Source organism: Telopea speciosissima, chromosome 4, assembly GCF_018873765.1.
Source record: "Telopea speciosissima isolate NSW1024214 ecotype Mountain lineage chromosome 4, Tspe_v1, whole genome shotgun sequence".
NCBI classification, from domain to species: Eukaryota; Viridiplantae; Streptophyta; class Magnoliopsida; order Proteales; family Proteaceae; genus Telopea; species Telopea speciosissima.
The window spans coordinates 25,489,158-25,503,254 of NC_057919.1; the positions used below are offsets into that span (position 1 = coordinate 25,489,158).

At 40.1% G+C, this 14,097-nt stretch overlaps 1 pseudogene; it reads left to right on the plus strand.

The window, feature by feature from the left end:
- Positions 1-207: 207 nt before the first annotated feature.
- On the plus strand, positions 208-6,518 carry LOC122659115 (annotated as a pseudogene).
- The last annotated feature ends 7,579 nt before the right edge of the window (positions 6,519-14,097 follow it).

Sequence of the window (14,097 nt, forward strand, 5' to 3'; positions counted from 1 at the left end):
CTGGGGTTTTGATAGTACTCTTTTGCTTTCCCATTCCCACTCTTAGTCGGGTCTTGGGCCCCCCCTCTCTCTCCCACTTGTATTATACTTCATTTATCAGATACAATGGTTGCTCTCTCTCTCTCTCTCTCTTCCCCCACCCCTCCCAAATGACTTCTATTCTTCACTGATTTTGTCTTGAACAGTTATCCTCATGCTTAGTAATTTTTGCAGGGAAAAGGAGATGGTTCGCATCTTGAAAGAAGTGGTCTTCATGACAACTGGGACGATGCAGAGGGTTATTACAGTAAGTCCCTCATCAAACCTTTCTTTGTTTTCTTTTATCATATGCAAGCAACTGGATTTCAGGTTGACCTATCTTTTGCAGGAATTGTACTTTGTTATCTTCTCTTCAGGGTATTCACTTATTCTCTTTGCAGGCTATCGATTTGGAGAAATACTTGACAGTAGGTATGAAGTTACTGCAGCCCATGGGAAAGGCATTTTTTCAACAGTAGTTCGTGCAAAGGACCTCAAGGCTGGGAAGAGTGATCCTGAAGAGGTGGCTATAAAAATCATACGCAATAATGACACTGAGTTGATGTTTCTTTTTGCCCTCAGATTGCTTTAGTTCTAGCTAAATATTGATTTTAACTGGATAGTGCAAGTTACTGTTGACTGTATTTCAATGCACAGGTACAAGGCAGGTTTAGAAGAGCTGATAATATTGAAGAAATTAGCTGGTGCAGATCCTGAGAATAGACGCCATTGTGTTCGATTTTTCTCAAGTTTCAAGTACCGAAATCATCTTTGTTTGGTTTTTGAATCTCTTCATATGAATCTTCATGAGGTACTAAAGAAGTTTTGTCATAATATTGGCCTTAATCTGGTAACTGTAAGAGAATATGCCTAACAGCTTTTTATTGCATTAAAGCATCTGCGGAACTGTGGAGTCCTGCATTGTGACATAAAGCCAGATAATATGCTGGTGAGTTTAAATTATTCTTCCATTACTGGTGTGGTTTATGACTTTCTAACATATGTATGTTGTCCCGTTCAGGTAAATGAGACAAAAAATGTGTTGAAGCTTTGTGATTTTGGTAATGCCATGTTTGCCGGAAAAAATGAGATCACACCATATCTTGTGAGCCACTTTTACCGAGCTCTTGAAATAAGTAAGTTCTTTGTTTCATATCCCTTGATTTTTTTTTTTTTTTTTTTGGGGGGGGTTTATGTGTTTGTTGAGATTTTTTTTTTTTTATTGGTTTCTGTCAGTAAAATATGTACATTTTCTTTTCCTGCTGCAGTTCTTGGCTTGCCATATGATCATCCCATGGATATATGGTCTGTTGGTTGCTGTCTATATGAGTTTTATTTGGGGAATGTCCTTTTTCCAGGCCCATCAAACAATGACGTGTTGCGTCTCCACATGGAGTTGAAGGGATCTTTTCCAAAGAAGATGCTCCGCAAGGTTGAAATTTGATTTTTGTTTTCTTCAGATTCCCTGCAACCCTCACAAGGGATGTTTAAACCCTTTATTTTTTCCAGCTTTGTTTCCATGGTCATCAATATCTTTACCTTATTATTTTAGGTTATTGAATGGAAATACTATGTTATGATTCTTATTTTTATTGCTTGGGCAGATTTCAACATCTCTTGCTTTTTCTACAGGGTGGATTTACCAATCAGCAATTTGACCAGGATTTGAATTTTCATGCTACTGAAGAAGATCCTGTTACAAAGAAGGTGAGAAGTTACTTGTCAATGAAATCTGTAGTGATTATGTTTCAGTGACTGTTGCTATTGTTCATCCTACTACTGCAACCACACTCTTCCCCCCCCCCCCAAAAAAAAGGAGAAGCTTCATTGCCCTCTAATGTAATCCTAGATAGGTAGGAGTGTTAGAGTTTATATGTTGTAAGGGTATTTTAGGGACTAGTTAGTTTACTAGTTGCTTTATGTTGTAATTCTCTTTTTTCCCTTTTACCTCCCTAGGGAGGAGTATGTAATTTGTTCTATTCTCATTAGTGAAGTAATATAGGTGTGTGAGAGACATTCTCTCTAACACACAACTTTTCCACCGAATTTTCTTCCTCTCCATTTCTTCTCTTCTTCTTCTATCTTCGTCTTCTTTCTTACCTTACATCCATTACCTAAATCTCAACTTGGTATCAGAGCAACCTCCGTTTCTGGTTTGAGAGTCATCCTACAAGCTCTCTTCCTCCTTTCCCTCTCTTTGGAACCCTAGGTTACAAAGGGGTTCCAAGGAAGAGGCTGATATGTGAAAACTTTGAAGAAATCATGTCATATCTCTTGATGAAGCCTATGGAAGCACTAAGATAGGTCTTCATGTGAAGACTTGGCTGTTTGAAGCCCAAATCAATGAAAGACAACCTAGAATACTGTTCCGTGAATAGTAACCCGAGAAATTACTGTTCCTTTTTCTGAAACAGCCCTTGTTCTCCCTCATCTTGGCTTTGTTGAAGCTTGGACCTGGCCCATTGGAGTCGCCCTAGGGTCCCCTTTCAAGCCCCCAAAACATTGGTTGCAAAGGAGGAAAGCCCAAGGTCTGCAACTCACTTTTTATGCTACTGCTACAGTAACTCCGCCTGTTCTAGGAAGTTTTTCTTGTTTCTCCTTCATCCAAGGTCAGTTGGAGATGATATCAGGTCCTGTGGAGCCGCCTTGGAATCTACTTTCAAGCCTATATAGGCTCAGCTGGTGATATCTAGTCCTCTTTTTCTGCTCCTCCAAACTGTGATGCTCTATAATGCTGTCAGTTGTTGAAATAATGACTGTTTTGTGATATACTACTGTATTGAATCTATTTGCTGAGTTATATTGTTTCAAGATTATGGGTTGTTTTATAATGGATAGAAGGTGCTATTGGTGAAGAAGGGGGCTACCAACCTAGATGGTATGTGATACTTTCAGCTGCTTGGTGTTGGTGAGGTGTGTTGTTTGAGTCTCTCGTGTTGTTGTATGATGTCATTACACTTTGAAGCATATGGTGGAATTGGATATTGTTGAAGTATTAGCTTGGTTTGCTACCTGGACTGCAATTACCAGTGTTTGAAAAAAAAAATTTGGGTTGAGAATATACTCCCCATTGGATTTGAGTATCATTTCCTTTTCTTTATTCATTCCTACATTATGTCAGCTCTTGGTGGAAGAGGCCAGGGTCCAACCCAAGAAAATGACAGAGATTGTGAAACCCGGTCAAATTTCATAATAAATTTGAACTTTTGGAATCTGTGTGATTTCAAGTTCTGGTTCAACTTTGCCCATACTAGCCTCTAAGTTGAGGGCCATCTTGACTAAGAAATTCAGACCTATCTCATGACTCGTCTGTAAAGGCATTCCGATCAGCCAACTACCGTGGCCTTAAATGAGTCTGAGGTGTCAGCGGAAGACAACACATAAGCTTGGCATGTTGGATTGATGGCCTGCGAAGCCTCTCTCTGTCTTAGGCCGAATCCTAGGTAAGAATCCCATTTTATATGTATGTATGTTGTATTTTTAATTAATTAGTGTATTAGGGGCAGAATAGTAATTTTTACCTTGTGGGACCCCGCACCAGAGCTACCTGTGTCGGGTCTACTGGCTGGACAGGCTGCAGGACCTCCCCCTTAATTAAACTCAATGTAAGTATAATTTAAAATATATTTATATAACATTTTGTACGACCAAATAGGGTTAGAAGGGTATTTTAGTAAAATTATCGTTGTAGGACCCAGTTCCCCAGTGGGGAATGCTATTCCAAACAATTACCCATGTTCGGATGACCTTTAATGTCGCCCAGCATCAAGTTATGGATAGAATAGACCAATAAATACGAATTCAGGTTTATAAACTATTTTAGAAATTAGTTTAAATCTAATTTCTGTCCAAAAGACAGATTTACCCCTTAGTGCTTAAGTAGTTAGATAAATATCAAAAGCCTTTCCAATTGATCACTATTCACAAGTCTAAGGGAGCTAAAGAAGTTCGTTCCAGCTTGGGAGAGAAGGAAAGAAAGAGGAAAAGAGAAGAGAAGAAGAGAGGGAAAAAAGGGAAGCTTACCTTAGGGCTTGTCTTCAACACTTGGAGCTGAACCAAGAATCTCCATTAGAAAGCTGCCTGCACTCTAAATCTGTTCCTATAACAGAGGTAAGCCTTGGATACTTGCTGTCTTCCTCTTTATTTCTCTTCTTCTCCATCTCTAGTTCACCTATTAAGAATTTCTGCCATTAAAGCTTGGAGACCAAGCTTGGGTTTGTGAAATTGAGCATAATTAGACTGATTTGAAATAGTTTTTTACTCTCTAAGACCTGAAATTTGGGAAATTACCAAGTCTGAAATTTATGAAATTGAACTCCCATATAGGTAGACCCACCTTTATATAATGTTAAAACACTAAGTTTCTTCCTTGCATGTGAAGATCTACCCAAAAATAGGAAAAACCCCAAATTCGGACACACTCCCGGATGGAGTTGCAGGCCCAAGGGCGGTTGATCGGCTCCCTGGAAGTCTGCATCCGGCTCCCCCATTTTTGTGCCCTTATGACCTAGACCCCTTGGGACTTGACCTTGGACCATCCCAGAACCAATTGTATGGTGTTTGGTATGTTGTTTAGGGTTGTTTCTACTGTTTTCTAGTCGGTTTATTGGATTGTTGGTGGGTAACTGACCTAGAATTCCTTCTATAACTAATCTATAATATTCTTGTCTCATATTTAGGACTGTCTTGTTCTGTTCTTGCCTGCATATTGGAGTTTATTCACCTAGGCTAGCTACAACTACAGGTAAGGGGATTCGACCTTAATTTCCTGCGTGTTTATCACATTAATTTCAACTTTATGCTGAATGCCATGCTCATGCATCATTACCTCTATACCTGGAGCATGTAGTTTTCTAGCTTTTATTTAATGCATTAAACTGCATGTAAAATAGGTTGCACAAAGACATACTGCATTGCATTTGCATTGATTATTTATATGATGTGAATTTATGATGATGGAATTCGGTAATTTATAACTCGATCACTTGCCTCATCATGTTTAGATGCATGCTGGGCTAGGTTGATATTCATTACCCAAGATCGCGCCTTACCAACATGGGGAAAAGGTGTTGGACAACCCGTGGCGAGACCGATGTGTTAGTTGGGATGCCATCTTCTGCCCCGTGTTAGCGGGTCCCTAATTCCGCTGTGGGAATAAACAGTGTGGTTGGTCATTTGGGGGTCCGTCGGGTCCGATGTGTTAGTTCCGAACGGCGGGTCCTCACCGTGGTAGAATGGTTTCGCTCGGGTGACCAAGGGTTAGTTCGGGACCGAGGTTAGCATCTACCACTAGTAGTAGTACTTATACCCCATGAGACTTAGTTCCGTGCTAGGAACATGTTAGTTTAGCACATGCATCGTGGATTTATTGTGTTTGTATGCTTGTACCCCCCTTCTGGGCTCAGTTGAGAGCTTACCCCTGTGGATATCCTTATTTTTCAGGTGATTTAGTTACTTCTAATGTTGGCTTTGCTGCGCTGGAGTTTGAAGTGCACGATACTTCGTGCACACGTGATGATTGGGCAACCTCCTGATCTTGGCCTGATAGTCCAGGCTACCTCCCCACTCCTTTATGCTTTATAAATGCTTTCTATAGTTATAAAATAGTTTCTTGTATACTTTTACTCTGTGCTACCTTTGAGAACTGTATAGTTGTATCACAAACCTTATCATTTATATAAATGAAATATCATTTAGATTTCTCTTACTAATGATGTTATCTCTATTAATTAAATTGTTTCCGCTGCCTCTGATTACTGTATCTGTGAGTAATGATTGTAAATAGAGTACTGCACTTGTGATCCTTGGGGATTGGTTGGATGTCAGAGACATCCCGCCACACTTGGCCCTTAATAACCGGGCCGGGGTGTGACAGAGATAGGTTCCGTTGTGACCACTGTGGGAAGTTTGGTCATACGCGAGAGAGATGTTGGACACTTCATGGTTATCTCCCTGGTATACCAGGCAGTAGAAGAGGGGGAGCCAGAGCATGCACCTTGTTGACTAAGGATACACCTATGCGACCTCCATATGGACTACAGACAAACACTGGTGTACTGCCAGCTTCCACTTTACAGGCCTCTACATTTGGCTCTTCTACTACCTCTACGTGGGTCATTGACTTTGGAGCCACTGACCATATGACCGGCATATCTCAGTGTTATGACTCTTACTCTACCTATTATGGTCAGGAAAAGGTTAGAGTTGCTGATGGTTCCTATTCTTCCATTTCTGGTAAAGGTATTGTCCGTGTTACTTCATCTCTCTCTCTTGACTCTGTTCTACATGTTCCTCAGTTTCATACTAATCTCCAATCTGTGAGCTTTCTGACCAAATCCTTGAATTGCTCTGTTACTTTCTTTCCATTTCATTGTGTTTTTCAGGATTTGGTGACAAAGAGGGTAATTGGCAGAGGCCGTGAGGAAAAGGGGCTCTACCTTCTTGATACAGGTCCATCATCTCTTACGACTGCTCAGTCATATGTGTTTGAGTTAAAATAAAACCGCAAGCGTACGGGTCAATCGTAGCTACGAGTCGAACACGAGGAGATACACGCCATTCTATTTAACTAACTTACAAGTAATGCAAAGTGAACCAAATTAAAGTATTAAATTAAACTAATTGAACTAACGAAAATCAATGCATCCTAACTCATAAGCATCTAACAAAATTAAGGGATTAAATCGGCGTCCTAACACATGAGCATCTAACCTATCAAACTAAAGCGAATTGAAAGGAATAAAAATGCATCCATAAACCACAACCATATAAAATTAAAATAAAAGAAATAGAGGGGGAAGAAGAAGAAGATAGAGAGAGATAGAGGAGATGGAGGAGATGGAGAATGAGATTGAGAGTTTAGATAGTAAAACCTGGATGTGCTTGTATGAATGTAATTGAAAAGTTTGAATATTTGCATAAACTTACCATGGCCTTCTCTTCTAAATCTTCAAGTCTTGTCATCAACTTAAGAACTTAAACTAGAAGGCTTAAAACCTAAACTAGAATTAAGAAATTACAACCCAATTGAAGACTTAAATTGAAATTAAAGCATAAACTAAACCTATTATAACCATTAAATGAAAATAAAAAAAGCAAACTAGAACTTAGAAAAGCCAAAAATCACAAATTAGAAGGAGAAGAAGAGAAGAAATTTCACTAAGTGAATGAACAATTTTTACAAGAGAGGTAGGGGGTATTTATAGGTGGAAGAGAGGAGAAGAGAGAAGATGGAAGTGTAGGAGAAATATTCCCTAAGAAAAGAGAATATTCTCTTCTCTTTCCTCTTTTACAATGCCTTGAATCCTAAAAAAAAAGAAAAAAATAGAAAGAAGAAGAAGAGAAGATTGTTTACATAGACCTTCTATTTCTAGAAAAATAAACTTCCAATTCTAACAAGTGCTGCCTTTTCTTTGTAGATATCTTCTCCAAGCAATAAAATCAAAGCATCTTTGATTTTTCAACTTTCCATAGATGAGAAAATATAAATCTATCCCAAGTAGAATTCCAGAAGTGCCCTTGAGAAGTTGGAGGAGAGAGAGAGTAAGGGTGATGACTAGGATTCCTTCAAGAATAAATAAAATGCCCATTCTGTCCTTCAGAAAACGTGGAGCATGGGGTGCTTATATAGGCCTCACCATTGTGTTCCTTGCAAAAAATCACCCAAAATAGACCCAAATTTCGTTCAATTTGGAGTTCGGGAGCCTAAGATATCTCAAGTTGAAGTTGGACTGTCCAGAGCCCTCCAAATGGAATCATTCGGGTACAGGAAATATAACTTCTGGTTATTGCATTAAGGCCCTTGGAATCCGAACTTTTGCTTCACTTTGTCCCCGGCCGACTGTCAATAATTATAAATAAACCCCTGTAGACCATTTTCGCGCTTTGTTATGGAAACGGCCGTAACTTCTTCGTTTCAACTCGGAATCAAATGTCGTTTGAACCGTTGCGAAGCTGACTCAATGGGCTACGCATCCAAGCCATTAACACCTCTAAACAGCTTAAAAACATTTTCTTAGCATCATCTCCTCCATTTTCACAAGAATTCACCTAAAACCTGAAAAGCACAAGAAAGCACCGAGTAACTCTGTCCAATGTGGTAAAATGTATGCTTTATGCCCTAAGATTTCACACATAAATGTGCTCATCAATATGTATGTGGGCGTAATGACAATAGTAATGTTGACTCTGTTATGTTGTGGCATCAGCGTTTGGGTCACCCTTCTTTTGGTATTATGAGGGCAAAATTACCCCACTTGTTTTCTTCCATTCCTTCTTCCCATGTGTTTAAGTGTGAACCCTATTTATTTGCCAAACATTGTCGTTCTCCTTATCCTTATCATGGTCATAGATCTGATGTTCCTTTCCATATTGTGCACTCTGATGTTTGGGGACCATCTCCCACTACTTCTCTGTCTGGCTATCTTTATTTTGTTTCCTTTGTTGACGACTATTCCAGGTCCACTTGGACCTACTTGATGAAACAAAAAAGTGATGTTTATGATGCTTTTAAAAATTTTTATCAGCTCATTTGTACCCAGTTTCATACTCGCATTCAAATTGTTCGTTCTGATAAAGGCGGGGAGTATATGTATGGGGGGCTTCAACAGTTTTTTACTGATCATGGCATTATCCATCAAGTTGCTTGTGTTGACACCCCTCAACAGAATGGGGTGGTAGAAAGGAAGAATCGCCATCTGTTGGAAATCACTAGGAGTCTCCTGTTTGGCATGCATGTTCCTAAGACTTTTTGGTCTGCAGCCCTTCTTACTGCTGCCTTTTTAATCAATCGCATGCCCTCTAAACTTCTTGGCTCCAAATCCCCTATAGACTTATTGTCTCCTCAGACTTCAGCTTTCTCTCTTCCTCCTAAGGTGTTTGGGTGTGTCTGCTATGTCCATATTAATAAATGTGCTCGGACCAAGCTTGACCCCAAACCACTCAAATGTATTTTTCTTGGATACTCCTCCTTTACCAAGGGGTATAAGTGCTACCATCCTTCTTCCAGAAGGACATTTCTTTCCAAAGATGTTACCTTCTTTGAATCTATTCCTTTCTTTACTTCTTCTCATCATCCTCTTCAGGGGGAGAATAGTGGAAATGAAGAGGCTACTTCTATCCCTTTCTATCCACCTTTGCCTACTTCTCCATTTCTGTTTGATATTGGGAAACACAAAGAAAGGGTTGTTGTTGATCTTGATACTCATTCGAGGTAATGACGCTTAGCAATGAAATGATTGATGTGGTAAAATGGGCTGTTGTTGTTGAAAATGGTTTTGGTAATCGAAAGATTACCACATTACATACAAAAGAGGTGAAGGCTTGCATAATACGAGACAGAAGACCTGCCAAGAGCCCTCTTTGGATCCTCATCCCGAGCTCCACCGACCTCATTCGGGTGATATCCCTCCTCCTCCCTCCGATTTAGACCTTCCGATTCTTGTTAGAAAAGGAAAGAGAGCTTGTACTAACCCTATTTCCCAGTTTGTTTCCTATGATGCTCTCTCTCTCACAAGTCTTGCTTTCACTGTTGCTCTTTCTTCTGATTCCATTCCCGGGAATCTCACTAAAGCTATGTCTGACCCAAAGTGGAAGCAAGCCATGTTTGAGGAAATGATGGCTCTTAAGAAGAATGGTACTTGGAAATTAGTAGATCTTCCCAGGGGAAGAGTCCCAGTCGGATGCAGGTGGGTTTATACAATCAAGTATAGGTCTGATGGTGCAGTTGAGAGGTACAAAGCAAGATTGGTAGCCAAAGGTTATAGTCAAGTGTATGGGATTGATTATCAAGAGACGTTTGCTCCTATAGCTAAACACAATTCTATTCGGGTTCTCTTATCATTGGCAGCCAATAGGGATTGGCCCCTATTCCAGTTGGATGTGAAGAATGCGTTCCTCCATGGTGACTTAGAGGAGGAAGTATACATGCAGCCTCCTCTTGGCTTCAAGTTCCCTTCAGCTGAAGGCAAGGTGTGTCTCCTCAAGAAGGCTTTATATGGTCTCAAACAATCTCCAAAAGCATGGTTTGAGAGGTTCAGGCAGGCTATTTTGAAGAATGGATACTCTCAAAGTCAAGCTGACCATACCTTATTTACTCGGCATGGTAATGGTACCATTACTGTCACACCCCGGCCCGGTCATTAAGGGTCAAGTGTGGCGGGATGTCTCTGACATCCAACCAATCCCCAAGGATCACAAGTGCAATACCCTATTCACAATCATTGCTCACAGATATAGTAATCAGAGGCAGCGGAAACAATTTAACTAATAGAGATAACATCATTAGTAAGAGAAGTCTAAATGATATTTCATTTATATAAATGATAAGGCTTGTGATACAACTATACAGTTCTCAAAGGTAGCACAGAGTAAAAGTATATAAGAAACTATTCTATAAATATATAAAGCATTTATAAAGCATAAAAGAGTGGGAGGTAGCCTGGACTATCAGACCAAGATCAGGAGGTTGCCCAATCATCACGCGTGCGCACGAAGTATCGTGCACTTCAAACTCCAAGCGCAAATCCAACATTAAGTAACTAAATCACTGAAAAATAAGGATATCCACGGTGAGCTCTCAACTCGAGCAGCAGTGGGGGGTGCAAGCATATAAACACAAAAATCCTGATGCAGCTAAACTAGATGTTCTAAAGACGATACTAAGTCTCATGGGGTATAAGTACTACTACTAGTGGTAGATGCTAACCTGGTCCGGAACTAACCCTTGGTCACCCGAGCGAAACCATTCTACCACGGTGAGGACCCGCCGGTTCGGAACTAACACATCGGACCCGACAGACCTTCAAATGACCAACCCGCTTGTTTATTCCCATAGCGGAATTAGGGACCCGCTAACATGGGACGAGAAGATGGCATCCCGGAACTAACACATCGGTCTCTCGCCACGGGTTGTCAACACCTTTCCCCTGTTAGTAAGGGGCGCAGATCGGGTAATGAATATCAACCTAACCCAACAGAGCTTCAATTATGATGATACAAGCATGGATCGAGTTATGTAGTATCGATTTCAACCTTCAACAATTTCCATAATATCAATGAACGTCATGCGGTATGCCAATGCAGCCTAATTCACATGCATTCTAATGCATTAAATCATAAGCTAGAAAACTATATGCATCAAGATATTTTGTAATGATGCATGCATACGGCATTCAAGATAACAAGTGAAATTAAAATGATAAATACACTTAAATTAAGGTCAAGGTCCCCTTACCTGTAATTGTAGCTAGCCTAGGTGAATAAAGTCCAATAGTGCAAGAAATGTACTCAAGACATACCCTAAATATGAGACAAGAATATTATAGATTAGTTATAGAAGGAATCCTGAGTCGCTTACCCACAATCCAACAAACCGACTAGAAAATAGTAGAAATAACCCTAAACAACATACCAAACACCATGCAATAGGTTCTGGGATGGTCCAAGGTCAAGTCCCAAGGGGTATAGGTCATAAGGGCACAAAAATAGGAGAGCCGGATGCAGACTTCCAGGGAGCCGGTCAACCGCCCCTGGGCCTGCAACAGCATCCGGGTCAGTGTCCAAATTTGGGGGTTTTGCTTCAATTGGCCAGATCTTTGCATGTATGGCCCAAATTAGGAGTTTTAACATTAATTTAAGGTGGGTCAATCTATTTTGGGTTCCAATTTCATACTTAGTTAATTTAGAAATTTCTTCAATTAAACCTACATTTCTTAGCTAGGGTTCATGGACTAGTTACTGGGAGCAGAAATTGGGCTTATTAGAGGTACTGCCATGGAGATTCAGCATAATCGAACCTAGATGGCAGCAGGACAGCATTATAAATAGTAAAATCTATAAAAGTCAAGCTCAAATTAGAGCTTTAATGGCAGGTATTTACTTGGACAGCACCTAGGCTATACTAGGATGAACTTAGGGTAGATTTAGAGCAGTTTTAGAAGAAATTTAGAGGAAAAGAAGGTAATTACAGCAAGGGATTCACCAAGGCTTACCTGAAATTGTAATTGCAGCCTTCTAATGGAAGCTTTAAGCCCGAAATTAGGTGCAAGAGATAAGCCTTCAAGAACAGCCTCTAATCCCTCTTCTTCTCTTCTCTTTTCCCTTTTCTTTCTTCCTTCTCCAAGCTGGAACAATTCTGGTTCCTCTTCTCTTTGTTAGTGAATAATGAATAGTGTAAAGAGGGTTATATTTATAGAAACTTAAGCACTAAGGGGCAGAATGGTCATTTGATCATAAATTATTTCTAAAATTGATTCTTTTGTATTTATTACCTTATTCTAGCTACAGAATGATGTCATGCGACATCAAGGATGATCCGGATACGGGTAACTGTCCGGATTTACATTTCCCACTGGGGAACTGGGTCCCACAGAGGCAATTTTACTAAAATACCCTTCTAACTCTATTTAGTTGTACAAAACGTTATATAAATATATTTTAAATTATACTTACATTGAGTTTAATTAAGGGGGAGGCCCCTGCACTGTCCACTAGCGAGACCCGACACAGGTAGCTCAGTGCGGGGTCCCACAAGGTAAAAATTACTATTCTACGCCCCTAATACACTAATTAATTAAAAATACAACATATATACATATAAAATGGGATTCTTACCTGGGATTCGGCCTAAGACAGAGAGAGGCTTCGCAGGCCATCAAACCAGCATGCCAAGCACAGGAAAAAGATGTGATGATGCCCATAGCTTGAGGTTAGCATGGGAAATATTGAACCAAAATCTGAAATAACTCGGGTTCCAAAAGTTAAATTTTTTTTTTTTTGTTTTTGCGGGTTTTCACAATTACAACCCTTATAGTCTATGTTGATGACATTATTGTGACTGGTAATGACAGTGTTGAGTTAGCTAGACTGAAATCCTACTTGGCTCAACGGTTTGAAATTAAAGATTTGGGTCTTTTGAGGTATTTTTTGGGAATTGAAGTGTCACGGTCCAAGAAAGGCATCAACATATGTCAAAGGAAGTTTGTTCTTGACTTGTTAAAAGAGACAGGGATGTTGGGCTGCAAACCAGCGAGCTCTCCTATTGAGCAAAATCACAAACTAGGAGAAGATTGTGGTCCCCCTCTTGTTGATGCAGGGAAGTACCAGAGATTAGTGGGGAAACTCATCTACCTATCTATGTTTCGCCCAGATATTTCTTATGCAGTGGGAGTTGTGAGTCAGTTTATGCATGCCCCCAAGAGTGGGCACTTGGATGCTGTATACCGTATACTTAGATACTTGAAGTCCTCCCCAGGGAATGGACTATTGTATGCCAGGCATGATCACCGAGGATAGAGGGCTTTAAGATCTTGATTGGGTTGGATCCATCTCAGGCAGGAAGATCTACTTCGGTTATTGCACATTTGTTGATGGTAATTTGGTTACATGGAGAAGCAAGAAACAACTGTTGTAGCTAGATCCAGTCGCAGAGCGGAATTTAGGGCAATGGCACATGGAGTTTGTGAACTTATATGGTGAGCGATTAGTTCAAGAGTTAGGGTTTGCGAAATGATCCTATCGCGCTCTATTGTGACAACAAGGCAGCTATAAGCATTGCTCACAATCCGTACAACACGATAGAACTAAGCACATCGAAGTGGACCGGCATTTCATCAAGGAGAAAATAGACTCGGCTGTATTTGCGCTCCTTTTGTGAAGACAGTGATCAATTGCGGACATCTTTACCAAAGGGCTTTCTTCTCTCGGTTTGGTACCCTATTATGCAAGCCGGGAATGCATGATATTTATTCTCCGGCTTGAGGGGGAGTGTTAGAGTTTATATGTTGTAAGGGTATTTTAGGGACTAGTTAGTTTATTAGTTGCCTTATGTTGTAATTCTCTTTTTTCCCTTTTACCTCCATAGGGAGGAGTATGTAATTTGTTATATTCTCATTAGTGAAGTAATATAGGTGTGTGAGAGACATTCTCTGTAACACACAACTTTTCCACTGAATTCTCTTCCTCTCCATTTCTTCTCTTCTTCTTCTTCTATCTTCTTCTTCTTCTTCTTTCTTACCTTACATCCATTACCTAAATCTCAACTAGGAGACCTACTAGGAGCCAAACAACCGGATCAAATAA